At 35.9% G+C, this 14,091-nt stretch overlaps 1 pseudogene; it reads right to left on the minus strand.

Moving 5' to 3' along the window:
• The window catches only part of LOC122803918, a 146,343-nt pseudogene that overhangs the window by 86,157 nt on the left and 46,095 nt on the right, over positions 1-14,091 (minus strand).

Below are 14,091 nucleotides of genomic sequence, written 5' to 3' on the forward strand. Positions count from 1 at the left end.
TGTTTAGAATGACCTACTAACTCCCTCCCCATGCTTGATGATTACATTTGAGGGTAACTGCCCTGTTTGGATCATACCTCCCTTTAGGGAACATATCAACAAGGGAAGGATGGTGCTTTCTTCCACTCCAGTGATTTTAGGTGGAGGTTGCATGTAGCACAGAAAGCAACGGCCACTCAGGGGGATATGCTCTATATTTGCCCTGAAAGGTAATGGTAGTGTCTGTCCTCTCTTATGAAGGAGTGCACATGTGTGGCCATGGTGGCAGCACAGACAACCCTCAGTGTGATATGGGTGGGCACCTCACCCCAAGGGGATGGGGTTAGGTTTTATAATTGCAAAAAAATGCTTACCTAACTACCTCTGGTAACTATGCTATATGATAGTGGATCCCCACACTAGATCCTCCAGAACCGATCTAGAGGCTGAGTCCCCATGTCAGGGAACCAGGGCCGGGGTACTGTTAAAATGCCTTAGGGTTGCAGGTTAAGAGGAAAAAGATAACAACAAGTTTGGAACAGCATGACATCTGACACTTGAAGATATTTTGCTAACCATATATAAGTTACTAACTCCCAGAAACTTGATGAGCCCACCACAGTAATATTTTCCATAACTCTTTATGGAATGGAAGTTAAGATACTATTAATGCTGTTGCATGCCTCTTCTTGCACCCACTCATTGAAGGTCTACTCACACTTTCCTGTTTTTTTTTTTAAGCACATCAATGCCAAACTTACCCCTCTGAGGTTTTCTGATATGTGCAAATAATATATTTTGCCCATAGCTCACTTTACTAGACATTATTTTCATTATAGCTGGACAGACCTGCCAACTACTTTTTATGTGTTTAGGGTCCTGATATCTTCTTATGTCTTTTTGTACTCCTGTTTCTTCACCACAGATTTCATCGTTCTGTATGCCTTCCTGTTTTCATTTACAACTCACTTAACATTTCCATCATGTTCTTCTTTCTTTTCATGAGACATTATTTCATGTCCATCTTTATTCCTTCATTGATTTACCAAAGCAGCCTTCCCACTACTGTCATATCCAAAAATCCTTCTATACTCTATCTTGCTATTCTTGTTAACAGAATGTCAACTCTTGTCAATTTTTCTGTTCCTAAATAGATGATTATAAGCCTCACTTTGGCATGGCCACTGCTGCTAGCCTCTGCCTCTCATAAATACCTTTTGAAACACTGGAGGATAAACCAAAAGTCCCCTCTTCCTTGTTGGTAAACTCACCAGTGGATTATGTTCATCGTCTATTAAAGTTTCTATCATTTCCCTGTTCTCCTTCTGTGCAATAGTTAACTCCTGACAAATTAAGACTTTCTTAGCTGCATCTCTACTTTCCTCTACAAATCATTTATTCTTGCTCTTGTGACTATCCTCAACATTTTTTATAAAAGCATATGCATATCACAACTAACTCAAATGATTCTGACCCCTGTTTTAGCCGTAGGACACCACTTTTCTTCTGTTCCTCCTGCTCAGTATCCCTGATTATCTTTTGAACTGTAACTGTCCTATTATAGACATTAACATTCCATACATGATTTATACACTGCATAAAGGCAGAGAAGTATCTTTTGTTTGCAAGTATTTCCCTCACTTTAGCCTAAAACACATTTTTTGTATACTTCCAGTTTACGCCCACAGCTTTTTATGGTGTCCAGAACTTTTTTGGGACTGACCTCTTTAAGTGAATTACCAGCTAATAATTGGCAGTATTAAAAAGGGGAAGGAGTTATCACAAAATGACACTAAGATTGCTAGTCTAGGATTCCCTACAGTAGAGAAATGAATCTTTCTTTGCCACTTATATTTCCATATTTATGTTCATATTTTCATAACCAAGACACCTACATGTTATTGAGGTACATGGTGTGAAACATCAATGTGGGAGACAAGCCAATTCACTGAAAATACTGGTTTATATCATACATATTGATAGTTGTTAGTAATCATAAAAATAAGCAATATTTCCATACATACTTCATATTTCAAAAACCAAATGACTTACAAACTGTTGCGTGACATTAACTGAAACCTTAGATGCTAGTGAAGAAAACTGTCATTGATATTTGCACTGTAAGTTGCACATCTTGAGAGATATCCCATATTATTTGTTTTGCTAATTATAGAATTAAGCACGTTTTCATATTTCTGTAACTATCTAAATAAACATGCACTTACAGAGGAATTCCTTATGATCACATGAAAGCTTAAGTTTTAATAAAGATATTCTAACAATATATGATTTAGTTGTACAGTTTTCAAGATATGAACATTTGTAAGAGTGTACAAAATATATAATTTGGGGTTTGTGTGTATTATAATATATTTCAATATTTATGGGAAAAATATGGATGCATTAGACTATTATCACTGTAAAGAATACTTGTTACTGATAATATTGCTATTTGTACAGTTTTAATAAATTTTATTGTTCACAAAATATGTACATTTGCTTATTTTATGCACACACACACACACACACACACACACACACACACACACACACACACACACACACACACACACACATACATCTATATATCTATTATAATACAATTGTGTGTGTGTGTGTGTGTGTGTGTGTATGTGTGCATTGTACCAGAGCCAGTTTATCTATGTCTCACTGACTTCCATCTAAGTGAAGTTCCTGCTGCTCAAGTTCAACTTCCTGTTGGAAAACTCTCCAGTCACTGATTTCCAGTCAAAATCATTACCATTGTGGTTCTATGTGTGCCCTAGAAATTATTATTTTTGTTTTTTGCTTTGTGAACATGTCTGTTTTCCTGTTTATCTGTTTATGTGACTATGGAGTTGCTATATTTAAGTTTTGGGAGTGGGGGCTTTGCTCCATCACAATAGGGGTGCAGACGAGCTTGTTCTCCTACAGGAAAGGGTTAATATTACATTTAGTTTTGTAATTTGATTTCTCAGTGAGCTGAACTCAATGAGGCAAGTCCTCATTAATTTGGAACTTGGAAACTCATGAGGGAAGTATATGAACCATTTACACACACACACACACACACACACACACACACACACACACACACACACACACACACACGCGCACACAAACACACACAGACAAAATCCAATACACAAATCATGTTTTGCTCCTTTACTCTGTGTGTTTAAAGAACCTTACTGCTTTATACAGTGAGCATATACAGTATTCAAGTACTTTATCTGATTTTTATTTTATTTAAATTTGTTATCTATCATAGAGGTGTGATCCATATGAACCAATTTAGGTTCAGACTATGTGTAAACACAGAATAATTACAGAGACAAATACAATTCCTAGGCAGTATACAAGTGGTAAAGGCAAAGTAGGTATTCTATGCAGAGATTGTAAAAAAGTTCTATATTACAAGCAAAAATACTAATGAATACTAAATATATCTATATTGCAAAGAAACCATAAGATGAAGACTTCAACATTAAAATCAAATTATTTTCGAATATAGTAGAGTCGATTATCCGGACATCGATTATCCGAAACGTTAATTATCCGAACACAACCTTCCAAAGTGTTCCGGTAGGAAAAATCATAAAGTCTGAATATGTGAACATTATATGTATTTGCTTGTGCATGCTTTTTGAGTTTGTAGCCCACTCATGTGTGAAAAATATTCTTTATTGTCCACTGGAATCACAGTATGGTTGAAAAGTGTATTCCTTGCGTGCATAAACCACAAGACTTTAGAAGTTTTTTATCCAGTTCAATGTATGCTTGATTATCTGAACAGTTTGATTATCCAAACTACCCTAGGTTCCAATTAGTTCCGATAATTGTCTCTCTACTGCAGCCATCTGTTTTGTCAGTTTCAAGTTATAGACAGAGTAGATACCCACAGTGCAGCAAACAGTTCATTATCAGGAAGACACATGGAGTATCTAAACAGTGTAACTTTGTTATACTAGACTAGGGAAGGGAGAACACAAACAGAACTGCAATGTAGCACTTATAAAGTACAGGTCAATCAGTACATTTCAAGATAACTACACAGTAAACATATTTAGCTTCCAAAGTGTCAGAGGAGCAGTAAGCTCTTCTAGTATTTGATACAGATAATGAACATTGTTCATATGGACCTAAATGGCACAAGTGAATTATGTATGAGGTATATGGTTGCCATGAACATTTCTGGGGATTCCAGACAAGTCATGTTACACTTATCTGAAGAGGAACTGCATGACATGATATTCTAGCAGTACAAACAGGCAAACATCATAATGCCATAAAGGGACTCATGGTGTTTTATAAACCCTAAAAAAAATATATATATATTAGACAATCTATTCAAATTAATGATTACACCATAGATTTGTAGTTTAAAGAGGGGTCCAGATGCTGGACAACAATTATTAACAATTAGTAACAGTAGTACTGACAAGAACCAATGTGATTCAGTTAAAATTTTGTTTGTCTTTTCCCGGTTAGGAGGTCGCCACAGCGGAACTCCGGTCCACTAATGATTGGCAGTAGATTTTTATGGTGCCGAGTTGCCAGCCTGACACCCAACCTTCAGCAAAGACATGCCCATTTACGCATGTCTTTCGGAGGCCACTCGACCGCAGGGAGGACATGCAGACTCCACACAGAAGGCACTCCAGCTGAGAATCGAACAGGAGAACCTCTTGCTGTGAGGTAACAATGCTACCGTTGTACCACTGCGGCTTTTGATTCAGTTAAAATAATATCTATTAATATCAGTTATAGTACAGCCATGATAATGAGTCATAGCACAGTAAGGATATAATGAGAAAGTATTGGGATATATGATGAAAGCTTGTCAGGTAAGCTCGTAATGTCCCAGACCTTTCTCTTTAATGTAATAGAAACATAAAAAATAGTTTGTTTCATGGGTAATCTAATTAGTCAGCTTTCTATTTTCCAAATATTCATACAGGTGCATGTGAAACAGATCAGCACAGTAAAGGTCTTTAGATTACTTAACACATTGCCCTATAGTCAGCTTGTGGAAATGACTGTGTCTGAGTTCCACTGGAATGTTGGTAATTTTCTTCTGAGCTTTATGCTGAGCTCAGTGAATGGGATTTTTGACATGGAATGCTATGCTGTTTGCATGGAGCATATCTTTTTACAGCTATAATGTTCACATAGTGTTGCAATCCAAATAGTACTGCAATCTTTCTGCATTGATGGTCATTCCTTTGTCCTGGCCTGTTACTTAAGACAGCTGGAAAATTATGGCTCATTTTGTAGCCCTGAATAATTTGCCTTGGTTCATTTAATGACATTAGCTTCAGTCAATGCATCCTATGTATTCTTTGCGCCTAGACTATTTTAACCATAATACACAACCTGGAAAGGGGTTACTCATTAATTTATTATAGTAATGTGAGGCTTATTCCTATAGAGAAGCTAAAGGAGTAAACATGTCAATGACATATACGGGTCAGCTATTGTTTTCTCATGTTTTTCTCCAGTGCTTCCCTTCTTGGACTGTAAATCATATTCTTTGAAATCAACAGTGAGATCATTAGCCACCCAGCATCTTTCTACTCACTTGGAAAGTGATATGTGGAGGGGGAGGGGTCTTCTCCTGAAAGAGAAAAACTATTTTAATATGGGGTTAGTACTGTTTAGCAGAGTTATATAGTCAGTTAGTCACATCTAACCAGTTATTGTTTTGTGAGGTTGTCACATGACTATTTATATGGGACTCCAGAGAAACACTTTAGACTTAATACTTATTCATGAAACACCAGTAATATGCATCATAGCAATTATAACAGGCCTTACATTGTATTAGCTTTAAATGTTTTACTTTTTTATTTCTGGAGCTTCTGTTTGTTTTGTGGTTCTTTCTATCTAACTACATTTTTCACCTCTGAACTTTAAGGTCATAAGCACAACCTAGTAGTTGCTGGAAAAATACTGCTTTCATCAAGTGAATTAATAGAATTTTTTATTTATTTTACATTTGTTGACCAGGCTAGTCCAACTGGATATATGTCCATTTTCAGTGGAGGCCCAGGGAGAAAAGCTCCACACTTCAGAATAGAATCACAATAACATAAGTACATTACTAAGATTTAACAAATTTTACTAGTAAATACATTTTAGCTTAAGGGTAAGGAAAAAATCTTATAAGCTACATATCACATATGGATATACATACAACAAAATATAAGGTAAGTAAAACTGAGCACTATTTGAACTTTAAAAAGGTTATACAAACAATAGTGTTAGTAGAAAAGAACAAGTAGTTTGTGTGAGTAAGAAGAACAGGGTCAGGAGACGGTGGGGGAAGTTAGTCTGGGTTTGCACAGGGGCATAGCATAGAATGCACACATACATGCAATGTATATGTGTATATACACATTATCAATATTGTGATATTCAATTAATATCCGTACTTCATTTATGAAGATTTATTGCTATTCTGCTGTTTACTGAGGAAAGGAATGTGGTATAAGTTCTTTACCAAGAATCTTATAGAACAGTAGTACAAAATTGTTTTCATGCCTTTTTAATTTGCAGTTTAGTTAGTTCACTTAAAATGGAGATTGTAGTGCCTGGAGAGAAGTGGTATTCATTTAAATAAAATGTAATTATTTTCAAAGGAGTAATGTCACAGGATCAGTGAAGCTGACTTAACTAATATGTTTATAAGTACAAAAATGGCAAAAAACTTCCTTTGAATTTGGAGGTATATAAAATGAACAGATAAGCTGGTAAAATTAATCTGGTTTCATACATATGAAGTACTTAAAGCTTACTAATCCTTGAAGTGCTACTTCAGGTCAAGAAAATGCGTTATTTGTAACCGCCTGAAGCATATGACAGTGGAAGCAGGAGACTTGCATTTAAGAAAGAAGCAAGACAGAAAACACTGCCTATGACTTGTTTAAATAGGAATAAACAAAGACAGATGGGGAGAGAGAGAGAGAGAGAGAGAGATTGTTAGTTTTTAAATCACTTCTGAGATGCAAAATGACTTTATTCTTGGATAGATCATATCCTGAAAAATCCATTGCCTAAGAAATTGTGCAACTTCTGCTTAGAATTACAAGTCAGAGGTAGACTGAAATTAAATACATCTTAAGGTACTTGTTATAGGTCCAGATAATCTATTAGTTAGAATTGCATTGCATTTTCTTCGTATAAGTTTATCATTGCTTGCATATTTCATTTTAAAAGAACATAATTTAGTTTTATGTTTCAAAAGTAGATTTATACTGTATTGTTTCAAAAGTTTGAGTCTGCATGTTTATGAATTAGTTTAAAAGGATCTTTTAAAAACACATCTGCTGGTTTCTACTTTTCAATGAGTTGTTACTGAAGGTATTGTTACCATATCAACATTTAACAGTTGGTTTATTTTAGGAATAAAGATTAATTATGTACCAGGGTGGTCTATATGGTGGCAATATTACTGCAAAGACATGGAAGGGGTGCCAGTACTGGAGAGATATTATCCCCACCAAAAAACAATAAGTGCGCGTGTGCGTGTGTGTGCATGTGTGTGTGTGTGTTTGAATAATCATCTTGGACATGTCTTCAATTTCTGTTGGTAAGGAATCCAGGAATGGCACTGGGCTAAGGACAAGGTGGTGAGTCAGGAGAAGCAAACTTTGCAGCTGTTCAGTGTAAAAGTTATTTGGGTATGGTATTACCTGAGGCAGCAATGCATATTTACCATATACTATATGCCATATACTGTTAACACCATTAACTCTTTGCATATTGTTTGGCAATCAGTGGTACACAACATAAGACTATAGTCCCTGACCAACAGCATATTAACTGGTGGCATCAATTGGGATTTTCCTTCTACCTTTCACATATGAACTAGTGGCAGTGGTGGTATATATTGTGAACTAAACTTGACAATCCCACAAAGAAGTTTGGCCACCAGAGAGTGTGTGTGCTCTCACAGCCACAAAGTAAATATTCAGTAATACAGCTTTCAGAGCAGTGTTTGTATTTTTAGACAGAGTAGTTAAGGCCCAGGCAAAAATGAGTGCAGTGGAGTAATCCAAAGTATCAGTGTCACAGCTAACTAAAAATTATAAAAGGGAATTTAACCTGCCAGTATAATCAAGGTTATGATGACAGCCTCCATGGATGCAGTGAAGATTTAATCTACGTGAATCTACAGATAACTTGGTAATGGCTATAAGTGCACAGCATGTAGTCAAGCAACTCAATCCACTCCACCCCTAGATGACCAAAATGAAAATAAATAAATAAATAAACAGAGCTGGAGGTAGAAAATGATATCTTAAAGAAAGTGAGATAAAAAATTGTCTCACTCTACATAGGAAGACAGAGAAAGACAGGGAGGAAAAATGCCAGGATGAGAGGAAGAGAGAGAATCGTTTACTCCTTACTAGAGACATGCGAGCAGCTGGCACAAACCCCCAGCCATGGCTACCAAAATCAGTATTAAATTATTTACTCAGTATAAAGAAGGGGGTGATTTTGTGAGTTTTATTCGGATATTTGAAAGTATGTACAGTTAGCACCAAATTGCCAAGGGGTAATGGGCAAGGTTTTAAACTCCTCTGCTTTCAAACAAAGTACTGCATGTTGCAAATAAAATCTCTGATGATGACTGTGAAAACCATTTCAAGGTAAATATTATTTAATTGTACACTCAAGTTACACATAAGCTTACTGAAAAAAATAAAGAGAATAAAAGTACAGAAAAATTAAATAAAAAGCAATGATCATGATTTCATTGCAGGAATAAACACGTCATTTCATTTATGTCTGAATGGATGCCAGGTTATACTTTTGAAATATCTGGAGATCCTAAGACAAAGGTGCAAGGACTCGATACTTTGCCTGAAGACAATTTTATTATTTTCATGTAGTGTACATGTTTACTTTTAGCAATTATCATTCAGTTCAGCATTGTATAAATGGCTCATTTCCTGCCTTCCTTTAAAACTGTCTTCCTGAGCAGTATTCCGTATGTCTTCCTCTACAAATTCTATTTATTTCTACGTAATATGTTCCCTTCCTTTTCTGCAGATTCCACTCCAATTCTTATATCACCTCTACAATATTCAGTACTTCAGCTAAAGTTGGCTTACATTTTTGATTTTCATTTTCTGTTGATTGCTTTTCTGGCGACCAGTAGCGTTAAACTTAGTAAGGCTTTACTGTGTCTACACAATTCAGACCCTGTGTCCCATTTCAAAAGAATCATTTCCTTTGTTATAACCATTTGTTCCCTTAACATTTCTGACAAAGTACTCCATAAGGAATTTTTAAAATCTGGCAACTCATTACACTCCAAAAAACAAGTTTACTTCTTTCTTTTCCATAAAACCTCCAGCATTTGCTGTCTAGTTGATTTTTTTCTGAAGAAGGTTGAGTATAGAAATACTTATACAAAAACTTCTGTCACTATGATTTGTTCTCTTTTCTATTAATGTATGTGTACCTATGTTACTATGTAAATTATGATTTAATAAATATGTTTTGAAAAATAATTGGTGTGCATATCTCTGTCAGAGTATCTTGCAGCATTTCATGTTGCATTGGGCATTTTTGAGGGAAAATAATTCAGATATAAATAGATGTAATAAAATGCTATAGGAAAAGAAAAAAAAATACATTGCTTGAAGAAATAAGAATTTGGTTTGAAGAATATGTAATTCAGCTGAAGTGGTGGGTAAAAATGTCTTCTTCTTTCGGCTTTTCCCAGTTAGGGGTTGCCACAGCAGAATCACCTGTCCGCTCATGATTAGCAGTAGAGTTTTATGGTGTTGAGTTGCCAGCCCAGTGCCCAACCTTCCACAGAAGGCACACACATGCACACCTAGGGCCAACTTAGAGTGTCCAATCCACCTACAGCATGTGTTTGGGATGTGGGAGGAAACGGGAGCACTCGGAGGAAACCCACATGACCACAGGGAGGACATGCAGACTCTACACAGAAGGCACTCCAGCCAAGGATCAAACCAGAGAACCTCTTGCTGTGAGGTGACAACACTAACTGCTGTTCCACCATAGCCATCCTGGTGGGTAAAAGTGTGATCTTTGTTTTTTGAGAAGGACATAATTGCACAAGGGTTGTTCACAAGCACTGCACATAAGTATAAGGGAACCCATGGGGCAGTCTAAACCATCACTGCAGGTTCCACTGGAAAAGGGAGTAGATAGTGGCTCCAGCATACATAAATATCTTGGGGTGAAATGTTTCCATTGTAAACAAGGGTGGCATGTACAGTCCAAATAGCCTCACTAATAGGGTGGGCAACAGATGAAAAGTGATAGAATGGACAGAGGTAGTACCGCAGTTGTGGTGGGTTGTCTTGAAACTGCAGCTGGTCCAGATTATGACAATATACTGTACCTTATCCAGGAAGAGGGTAAACTGCATCAGACATAACTATTGTTAAGTCTTCAATTGTTAAAAGGAGCACTACTTGCCTGGGTAGCTCTCTACTGTTAGTACAGTGGGAGTGGCACCTTTTAGAGTACCATTAACCAGAGTTTGTTTGGCCTGGGAAGGAAGGCAGGGAGACAAACTGGTGGCATTGGCTGATGATATTCCATTAGGTTTTGTAATAGGTGATATATCTGATGACATAGAAATTTGTATGTATATATTTACATGCAGAAAGGTATGGAGACAATTTCTTGAGGAAGATAATGAAAGAGACCCAACCAGTTCCTTACAGCTCCATTTAGAGTCTTGTGGTATGGTTATTTCAGCTAATGCTTAGGCAGTAGTGGGAAGCCTGAACCTGAGCTTAAATGATACTGGACTTCACCTAGAAGCAGCTAATTATCAGGAAGAGATCATTCATAAATTAAGTCAAAATACGAGACACATTGAAGTTGAGATAGGCATATCATTCACATTCGACCTTACAGAACTTGAGGGAGGTAGTCAAGGATTCTCCTGCTTCTCAAGGTTAGATTGAGTCTAAATACTGTGACAGTGCATTATTACACAAAAAATGGACTACTGAAAGAGAGTTAAAGAGCCAGGTGATACAGCAGTTGCTACTCCTTAGGGTGTACCACTATACCACAATACTTCTTTGTTAGACCATTTGGGTATAAAGTGAACAAAACAAAGACTTATACAAAATGCTTATTATTCAGACTTTGTGAAAGACAAAGATCATCAATATTCACAATAAATCAGAACCACTTTGAACTGGTATGGTGGAGGAAAGACAATTCCTTGTGACTCCTCAGACCTGCTGTTTAAAGAGAAAGATGGAGGTTAAATGAGACAATGTCAGAGAAGCATGAATGCAGGCTGACTAACAGCCACACTCCTCTCTGAGGAATCTATCTTTATGTGACTACATAATAGGGTTGACCTAGCAGGATAAAAAAAATGCAAAATTAAAAACAAAAAACAAATGCAAGCATCCTTCAAGTGGGTGAATCTCAAAAAATGCCTGTGATATTGTTAGTGATGGAGTAAGTACATGAATAAAACTGAGTACAGACTAGCAACGTCCTAAAACATTGCAGTCACAAATCATAAGCAACTGGAATGTTCCTCTTTTTTTCTTTTTCTTAAAGCAGGTACTTAGGATGACAAACTTGCAGAAAAGAAAATGCTTAAAGTATAACTGCCTTTCAGATATACAGCACAAAGGTTTTCTAGTACTTCATCTGAAGTGTATCTTTATGCCAACCCATTACTCAGGTTTTCAACAAGCTTTAGATAGTTGGTTGAAATTGTTTAGTCAAATATGAATTAAAAAATGCTCAACATATGCAATTCTATTATGAAAGTGTACAGAGTATGCTGGTAGAAAGTTGAATGTTAACTCAATTAGCCTCCTTCCATACTGTTGAATAACAAATGTAAAATAATTGATTGATGATCTAAATCAGTCTGAATGACCACACGCTATTACTATTCAGTGGAAGACGAGGGACAAGTTATTGTTTAGGTGCATGTGGCAAAAACATGAACAGATCTTTCAGTACAGTGCATTATATGATAAATACATTTTAGCTATTTCTTCAAGCCATGATTTTAGAGTTGTTGCTGTGAGTTTTTGTTCCAGTCTTTTAACGACGCCTGCATTCAGAAGTACTATGAGCATCAATATGTCGCCACGATATGGAAGTCATAAAACTGTGCGGCTTAACACGTCATCAGACTGCATTTTGAATTATCTGAATTTACCATCATGGGAACTTTAACAGTTATTTTTTTCCATCCACAGAGAATTTGCTCTGCCTTGTTGCTTTTTATCAAACTGAGATCTCCATAATCCTAAGAGATAGAGCAGAAATAAAGATGTATATTAAATTGGATGCATGAATTCATTTATATAAATAAATATGGAGATACAAGGAAAGTATGCTAACCACACAATTTATATTCTGCAAACACAACATAAAAAATGAAGAACGGACATCATAAATGCATTATAAATCAGGTTTATTTTTTTTAGCATTCTATAACTGTAAATTTGACAATTCAACAATTCATTCTGACATGTTAATACAACCTGTTGCTAAAAGATTAATGTATATCCAATGTGGAGTCTGAACAAATCACCGAAATAAGCTTTGTGTTTTGTAATTTTGAACAGCATTGTTAGCTTTTCCCATAGCACAAAACATCATTATATTTGGGGATCAACTTTGATAATGTGATATTTTGGCTGTCAGGGGCAGATGTGATAACTGTACTGCATAACAACTTTATTTGACATAAAAGTATCACAGATAAACTTGCTTCACTGGATTCTTCCAGATCTGATATGAAATGCAGCATGCAGGTGACATAGCCAGAGAAGGATATGACACATATTGCATCATATGCATTGTACACTGAAATGCAATGCATGAAAGACCAACTGCAGAGAAACAGAGTTACTCATATCATATGGCTAAATGATGAATACTAACTGAATGAACTTTCAGAGAAAATATAATTTCTCAATACATATATCCCTAGGTCCACAAAATTCTCTCCGGATAACCTTTATTAAAGATTGTTATCTTCCAAATTAGTTTCAAGATTTGGAGAATCCATAATCCAGAAGTCTCAAGCTCCTTATTGTTGTATTTTTTAGCTTGCAATTTTTGTACGTTCTTGTCAAAATTAACAGAAGAAGGAAGACAGATCTACAACTGACAAAACATGAGTCTTCTTAAATCCACCTAGCAGGACAACTCTATGAAAAAGGGCATCCAATTCTCACAAATAACCAGGACTTAATGCTAAAAATGGACAAACTGGACCTTAAAGTGGATACGATTAAAGAAGATTCAAGTAAGCAGATTGAATTACTAAGTGATATTTTAAAACAACAAAAAATGTAGATAGCCGCATGGGAAGAGTCAGTTTCAGACATTGACTGCAGACTAATAAAAGGAGAAAAAATATTGAACTCGTTCTAGAACAAAATACTAGACTTATCAGCAAAATGAATGATATAGAAAACCGGTCTAGAATGAACAGCATCCGAATTTATGACATACCAGAAGAAAGGGAAGGAGAGAACACAGTGAATTTCTTAACTACATGACTTCCCAAAACCTTAAACCTACCAGAGGTTCTTTCTTTTAGTATCGAAACAGCCCATAGATCTTTATCTGCAATTCCTTTTATTAGCAAAAATATCCACCCAAGGTCAATCATTGTAAAATTTATCTCTAGCCAATACAAGGATCTCATCTTAAAATCTGCTTGGGCTCTTTCTCCTTTGAAAATAAACAACCAGATGATAAGATATGACAATGATTATTCCTCTGCTGTCCTAACAAAAAGAAACGTTATCATTCCTCTTATTAAATCACTAAAACAAGCTGGTATCAAGACACAGTTGGTATACCCTGCCAAGATGAGATTCTACCTCCCAGAAGGAAAAAAAAAACTTTTAAAACCATTGAAGAACTTAACACTTTTATAAAGAAAAAAAAACTTAATAGCCACAGAAGAACAAATGGATACCCCTTCTACTTTAAAGAGACAAGCAGCTAAAACCGACTAGTCTGTGAAAGAAAAGAAGAAATCCAGAGACAAATAAATCAATAAAATACTTTTTTAACTTTCTCCTATTTTTTAACAAATTATTATTTTACATCTGCCAG

Source organism: Protopterus annectens, chromosome 6.part0 (genome assembly GCF_019279795.1).
Source record: "Protopterus annectens isolate FY-2018-M chromosome 6.part0, PAN1.0, whole genome shotgun sequence".
Classification (NCBI taxonomy): Eukaryota; Metazoa; Chordata; order Ceratodontiformes; family Protopteridae; genus Protopterus; species Protopterus annectens.